Below are 7,966 nucleotides of genomic sequence, written 5' to 3'. Positions count from 1 at the left end.
GTCCTTCACGGGGTTGCCCTCTTCGGGTGCTAGTCCTCGTTCTTTGATGGTGGTGGGTTTGAAGGTTGGTTCCTTCATTTATCCCGACAGGCTCATGAGGCAAATGGGGCGTCAACAAAAGGTTCCCACTCAAGATACCCTTGTCAAAGAGAATGTTTTCCGGAACTCCGAGCTTGTGGAGGTCTTCGAAAGGTGGTGGGCCACTCGGCCGCTTTGGGAGGTACCAAACCCCGTTGCTACGACATGGGTGACTCCCGCTTATGTCAAGTGGTCAATAGCTCCATCCATGGAAGAGAGGTCCAAATTCCGTAAGGACGAGGTTGTCGACTTGAAGTACCGAGAGGTTGGCAAGGCCAACCGTGCCTTCTTTGAGGATTATGTTGATGGAGCTACCCCCGACGTGATCAGACCACCGAAGAGGAGGAGTTCCGGCCCCAAGAATATGGTGGGCCGTGCATTGGCTCTTTTTGGGTCGAACATGGGGTCTTATGCTAGACCGGAGGCCGTCTCCGTCTTAGATCCGTTGAGGATCTGTTCCGAGGAGGAAGTCCATGCTAGGCGGGCCAACAATAAGAACAAGGGGAAGATGTACCCCGAGGGAAAAGGTAAGGGTAGAATGGAAGAGTGAAGACCTCCATTACCCGTTTTATTATTATGTTGTAGTAGTGTTGTGAGTTTTTATTATGTTGTACTAGCTAGTTATTGTGTGTTTTTTGCTAGTTTTATTATGTGAGGTGTTTTAGTTGACACCTTAGCTTTGACAAGTTGTAGACTCGTCGAGCTTTATTTGTTGTTGAAATTGTAATCCCTCCCATTATTAATTAAATAAGAGGATTGCTCGTGTCGAAAATTGTGAACGCTTGTTTCTTCCATCCATTTTGTAAAGGCAATTCGATTTGAATCGTCCTAAACATTTGCACTTGGGAAAGTGCTATTTTGTGGAAAGGGAGAAAGGTTTATTTTTTTATTTTGTTAGGAAGGGGAATGGTTTTCCTTCCTCTTTTTTTTTGATGGGAATGTTTTGTATGTGGGTGATGTGTGTTTTTTTTTATTATAGGGATGGTTGTTTTTTTATTGTGGGAATGGTTGTATCTTTCTTGTGTAAGAAAGGACTACCTACGTATCCACCTGAAGCGGGAAATCAAACCATGATCGTATTTCGAAATGTTTTGTAAATTTGATTGGGTTTTGTGGTTGTATCCCTGAGGCATAGAAGGGACTGCCTACGTATCCACCTTAAAAGGTGAAATCAAACCATGCTCGTAGTTCAGAGGTTTTTGTTTTAGTGCAAATGGATCTTGCCTTTGACAGATCAAAGGACCTTCGAAACGGGCAAGGTGCCGCAGCTTAGACTCGATAAAACATGCAATTTCAAATCAGAACACGTTGAGGAACTTGACTTTAAAAGGGGTTGAGGTGGTTGCTAATTGTAAAACTAGGCTGGGTTGTTGTTTGCTATGGTTCAAGCGTAGTATTTCTTGAGTTGGTGCAGGTTGGTCGGGTTTGTAAAGTCCTCCCCATCTAGGTCACTCAGTCTCACTACGCCCCCCGAAAGTATCTTCTTGACCAGGTATGGCCCGGCCCAGTTGGGCTTGAATTTCCCCCTCGGATCGACAGGTAATGGTGCTCGGACGGATTTGAGGACCAAGTCTCCCTCCTGGATATTCCTGGGTTTAACCTTCTTGTTGAATGCATGTTGTATACGTCGTTGGTATAGCTGGACGTTGTGCAAGGCGTTGAGTCGCCACTCGTTGAGAAGAGTGAGTTGCTCGTACCTTTGACGGGTCCATTCCACCTCGGGGACTTGACTCTCCAGTAGGATGCGTAGAGAAGGGACCTCTAACTCTATCGGTTGAACCGCTTCTATACCGTATGCTAGGTAGAAGGGCGTGGCGCCTGTCGGTGTTCGAATGGAGGTTCGATATCCCTAGAGTGCGAATGGGAGTTTACTCGGCCAATCGCGGTAGTCGTCTTGCATTTCCTTGATAATGGTGACAAGAGTTTTGTTAGCTGCCTCCACCGCTCCGTTAGTTTGGGGACGGTAGGGGGATGATCGATGTCGTTTGATTTTGTATTTGTCCAGCAAAGCTTGAGTTTCCGCCCGGAAGTGAGAACCTTGATCGCTGATGATTTCATGGGGTACCCCATATCTGTAGATGATGTTGTTTTGAATGAACTTGACACTTGTTTGGCGGTCAAGACTGCATATGACTGTGCTTCCACCCACTTGGTGAAGTTTTCGATGGCGACGATGACAAAGCAATGCCTCTTGGTGCCTACCGGGTTGACTTTCCCGATGATGTCGATGCCCTAGGTTGAGAAAGGCCAGGGTGATGTCATGGTGTACAAAAGGGATGGTGGTATGTGTTGTATGTTAGCGAAGCTTTGGCAATTGTGGCAATGTTTGACGTAGTTACGGCAGTCGGTTTCCATGGTGGTACAGTAGTAACCTAGCCGCATGATTTTCCGGGTAAGCATCATTGCGCTCATGTGAGGGCCACATTTTCCGTCGTGGACCTCTCCCATGACCTTTTTGGCTTTGTGATGGTCAATGCAAAGGAGGAGGATTCCTTGGGGTGTTCTTTTGTATAGTTGGTTTTGGTTTATCACGAATTGTGATGCAAGTAAACGGATGGCTCTTTGTCCTCTTTGATCAGAGTTGGGAGGGAATTCGTTTTTGGTTTTGTAATTGAGGATGGCTTGGTACCAAGGTTCATCATGGCTTTCCTCGTCGTCGATGATGGCACAAATGTGGGCTGGCTCGCTCCTTCTCTCGACACATAGGGGCATCGATGTCATGTCATCAGGTATGTTGACGAGCGCGGCAAGTTTCGCCAGGGCATCAGCAAATTAGTTTTCCTCTCGTGGCAAGTGGAAGTAGTTAATTTGGTCGAAGAACTCGGCCTCTTGATTGATCTTTGCTCGGTAGGGAGCTAAGCTGTCAGACCGGATTTTCCATGATCCGGACACCTGATTGATGATGAGCAAGGAATCGCCGTGGACCCTCAGTCTCTTGATGCTAAGTGTGATGGCTGCTTGTAGGCCGATGAGGCTGCTTCATATTCAGCGGTATTGTTGGTGACGACAAAGTCTAGTTTGACCGAGATCGGAACATGTTCTCCCTCTGGTGATATTAAAAGGATTCCTACCCCGAAGCCTCTCAGATTAGATGCACCGTCGAAGTATAGGTCCCATGCGTCGAAATCGGCACAAAGGATGTCTTCGTCAGGAAGTGACCACGTGTCGGTCGTTGGATCTTCGTTGACGGGATTCTCTGCTAGGAAATCGGCAACCGCTCTTCCCTTGATAACCTTGAGGGGTAAAAACTTGAGATCAAACTCAGACAGCATGAGTGTCCACCTAGACAGCCTTCCGTTTAATATGGGTTTTTCGAAGATGTATTTGACCGGGTCCATCTTGGAGTAGATGTGGACCGTGTAGCTGAGCATGTAATGTCGTAGCTTCTTTGTTCACCATACTAGGGCAAGGCATGTCTTCTCCAGCTGGGTATACCTCGTCTCGTACTCAATGAACTTTTTACTGATGTAGTAGATGGCTCGTTCTTCGTTGCCAACTGTTTGTGCTAACATTGCTCCCATGGCTGTGTTTGTGACAGTGAGGTATAAGGATAAAGGAATCCCTGGTTTAGGAGGCATGAGGACAGGAGGCTTGGATATGATCTCCTTTATCTTGTCGAAGGCCTTTTGACAGTCGTCGTCCCAATCAGTGTGATCGGAGATGCGAAGTTTCTTGAATATTGGCTCACAAATCATAGTGAGCTTGGCAATGAAGCGGCTGATGTATTGGACCTAGCCGAGAAATCCCCGAATCTCCTTCTCGTTCCTAGGCCGAGGCATTTGCTGAAAGGCTTTGATTTTGATTGGATCAATCTCAATGCCTCTTTTGCTGACGACATGTCCCAAGAGTTTCCGGAGGTGACCCCGAATGCACAATTCTGAGGATTTAGTCTCATGTTATATTTCCGCAGACGGCCGAAGAATTTCCGAAGGGCGTCGATGTGGCCGTCCCGTTCTCTTGATTTGACAATCATGTCATCGACATATACTTCCACCTCCTTGTGCATCATATCATTTAGGAGAGTGGTAGCGGTTCTTTGATAGGTTGCTCCGGCGTTGATGAGGTCGAAGGGCATTACCGTGTAGCAATATGTACCCCACTGTGTAGTGAATGTTGTCTTGTGCATGTCTTCCTCAGCCATTTTAATCTGGTTGTACCCAGCATACCCGTCCATGAAGGATCGGAGGGCATGCTCGGCGATATTGTCCACCAGAATGTCAACATGTGGCAAAGGGAAGTCGTCCTTTGGACTCGCCTTGTTCAGATCCCTGAAGTCGACGCAAACCCAAATTCTTCCGTCTTTCTTTGGTACAGGCACAATGTTGGCCACCCAATCAGAGTATTCAGACACCTTGATGAAACCAGCCTTGAACTGTTTATCCACTTCTTCCTTGATTTTCAGAGCCCATTTAGGACGCATCCGGCGTAGCTTTTGTTTCACAGGTTTAGCTCCGGGTTTAATGGGTATACGGTGCTCTGCAATTTCTCTGTCAATCCCAGGCATGTCTCTGTACGACTAGGCGAATACGTCCTTGTATTCGTGGAGGAGGTCAATGAACTGTTGTCTTTCCGAGGGGCCCTAAGTTGTCCCTATCCTAAGTTCTTGAGGTGTATTGTCAGTTCCTACGTTGATAGGTTCGGTCTCCTCAATGATGGGGGTTCTGGTTTCCCGTTTGTTAAGTTCTTTGGCTAGGTGAGGTGGGTAGTCACTCAAGTCAAATTCCTCATAATCATTCAGAATTGCATTGCAGTTAAATTGAGACGAGTCATAAGCAAACTTAGTGTTCATTAAGTTGACACAAGCGAAAAGCTCAGAGTGGACAGACATCTCGTGGTCAGTCAGAGGCGACACAGCAGAGGAGGTGGCCCTTGGAACAGGCTCCAGGTTGTCACCTTTCATGGGAGTGGGGGTGACCCTAGCAGACTCGGCCTCTGAATCAGCCACGACTTTGTGATAGAACAGTGGGAAGGGGACCTTGATTGGGACATTAGGAGTGTTAGGAGCTTTGACAGACTCTGACTCCGACTCAGACTCAGACTCAGATCCTTCTTCTTTGAACATACGGCCTTCTCCAGTTGTGATCTTGAGAATTCAGCCTTGTTGATCTGTCCACTTGACGGTCTTCCTCCAGCCTTGGGTAGCTTTCTCCGGGTCAGTGTCGGAGATCAAGGCGTTTGGGTCAAATTGATTGTCCTTCAGGGCGATGTTGATAATGTCATCATAGTCGAGGTTCTTAATGTTATATTCCCTAAAGAGGAGAGTGACAGCTTGTCCATCGAGGCCTGACGACGGCTTAGACTCGGTTGATCCAGCTTTGGTGTTGTCGGGGATGAAGTAGCAGTCCTGGAACACTTCCACACCCGGGTACCTAGCCTTGGCCACAGAGTCATAGATCGGCTCCGGAAAGCCATGGTAGAGCTCGGACTCTCCCTCGGGGACAAAGTATCCATTGAGAATCAGATGATAGGGACGGAGGATAACCCTGCGCTTCTTGCATTTTCGAACTAGGAGGTTCATCTCCTGGATATCTTCATCGGTAGGCTCATATCCTAGTCCGAAGGGAATGTTAGGGACCTTAGCCTGTTTCAAGGGAGGTAAGGCGCTCTTCAATGGATTGAAGGGCAAACCCGGGAAGCAACCCTGACGCATCATGATATGGTTGACTGTGAGATTAGAAAATGGGTCACAATCAAAGGGTGTTGATTCATCAGTTACGGCGTTCACAGCTTGGAATCCCCATATTTCATTATCATCTTTCTCAATGGCCTGGGAGGCTATTCCCTTTCTCATGACAGCTTTGATCGGGGAAGCAGGAATTGTGATTGTTTTCCCGTTGAAGGGGACCCTGATTTTCTGGTGGAGAGTTGAGGTAACCGTCTTGACGGCGTGAATCCAGGGATGTCCCAAGAGCATATTGAAGGAGGCGTTGATGTCGACCACCTGAAAACTGGTTTGCCTTTCTAGTGGTCTGGTTGCGATGGTCAGAGTGACGAGCCCCGCGACCTTGCGACGAGTGTCGTCGTAGACGCGTACTCCTTGATTTGCCGGGACCAAAACAGCTTCCTTAATACCCAGCTTGTGAGCGGTCTTGAGAGGAATGACATTCACTGCGTATCCGTCATCTACGAGGACCATGGGTACATTTTTCTTGAGGCATTGTACGGTGATATACATGGCATGGTTATGATTGGCTCCGAAGGGAGGGATATCCTCGTCAGAGAAGACGATTGGGTTGTTCAAATCAGGGGCGTCCCTCGTCATATGTGCCACTATTTCTTCTGGGGAAGAGGTGGAGGGCACGGTTAACATTCCCAAGGCCTGTAGCAAAGCCTGTCGATGCTCAAAGGACGTTCCGATCAGTTGCCAGATTGAGATTTCGCCTTTTGCTTTCTGAAGCTGTTTGAGGATTGAATTCTCAGGAGCCTTCGGTTGAATGTCTACTTCCGGGACGACTTGGTCATTCGTTGTTGGAACGACCGTTAGATTGTTCGGGTTTTGATAGGGGCGTCCGGATCGGGTGAGGTGACCGATCTCTTTCGTTCGTTTCTCTTTCCTCGGGATGATATAGACGTCTTCAACATCATCTCTCCAGATGCCGTTGATTTCAGGATCTCGAAGGCACCTTGGAGGGGTATTCCTTGGTAAGTAGTTCTTGTGAGGAATATTTTTGTGGGGGTGATCTTTGTGAAGGTGATTTTTATGAGGGTGATTTTTTTGAGGGTAGTTATTGTGAGGGTAGTTTTCGTGGGGTTGATTGTTGTGAGGTTGATTGTTGTGTGGTGCATGCCAGAATGGTCGCGGGAGCAATCTGTCCTGGTGTGGATAGTTTTGGGCGCTCGGGGGACTCTCCCTTGGGCGCGGTGGTGGAAGATTGAAGATAAGTCGACGGTAGGCCTCTTCAAGTCGGGTGATCCTTTCGGAGAGACTGGCTATGGCTTCCTCAACCTGTTGGAACATGGTGAGCATAGTGGCAGCGCTAAACACGAACACCCCGTCTGACGGATCTTTCTCCAAGGCATTCACCTCATCATCAACTGGCAGGATGAGGTGAGAGCAGTCCAAGGTTGGCTCATCGTTGGAGATGGCGTGGATTCCCAGAGGATTTGTTTTGTTGTTTGGCGTAGTCAATGGGGGTAAAGGCAAATCTCCTTTCTCAATCATGTCTTGGATGATGTGTTTGAGTTTGAAGCAGGTTTCAGTATCATGCTCTTTCCCTTGATGGTAGGCGTTGGGGTTCCAGAAGCGGGATTTCTTAGGGTCGGCCGGATACGGGGTGGGTCCGATCGGTTGTAACTTCCCCTGGTCCATGAGCCTCTTCAGAGCACTTGCGTAGGTTGACCCTATATTAGTGAACACTCTCTGGGGGCGCTCAGCTCTCTTAGCAGATGGTTGAACGAGGTTAACCTCATCGATCTTGTTCGTTTGACCATAAGGGCGAGATCCGGTTGATGTGGGTCCCTGGTAGCCTCTTCTAGTGGTCTTGGCTAAAACACCCTTCCGGAGGTCATCTTCAATACGTGTCCCCAGAATTTGCAGGTCTTGGAAGGTCTTGATATTTTGATATCTTAGCAAGTTGGCATACACTGGGCGGAGATTGTTGACGAATTTTTCCACCAACGTTGATTCACTCGGCTTACTGACCAGTTGAGTACTCACCCTCCTCCAACGGGTTAAGAACTCGGTGAACCCCTCCTTATCGTTCTGGGTTAGTACTTCGAGAGTACGGGTATTGGCCTGGATTTCGACATTGTCGGCATATTGTTTGGCAAACTCAACTGCGACCTCATCCCAAGTAGTAAGGTTTTTCGGATCAAGGGAGTAGTACCATTGTCGAGGGATCGATTCCAAAGAGGACGGAAAGATCCGGGTAAGAAGTTCCTGTTTGAC

This window comes from Silene latifolia, chromosome X (assembly GCF_048544455.1).
Source record: "Silene latifolia isolate original U9 population chromosome X, ASM4854445v1, whole genome shotgun sequence".
Lineage (NCBI taxonomy): Eukaryota > Viridiplantae > Streptophyta > Magnoliopsida > Caryophyllales > Caryophyllaceae > Silene > Silene latifolia.
This window is presented reverse-complemented; position numbering follows the sequence as displayed.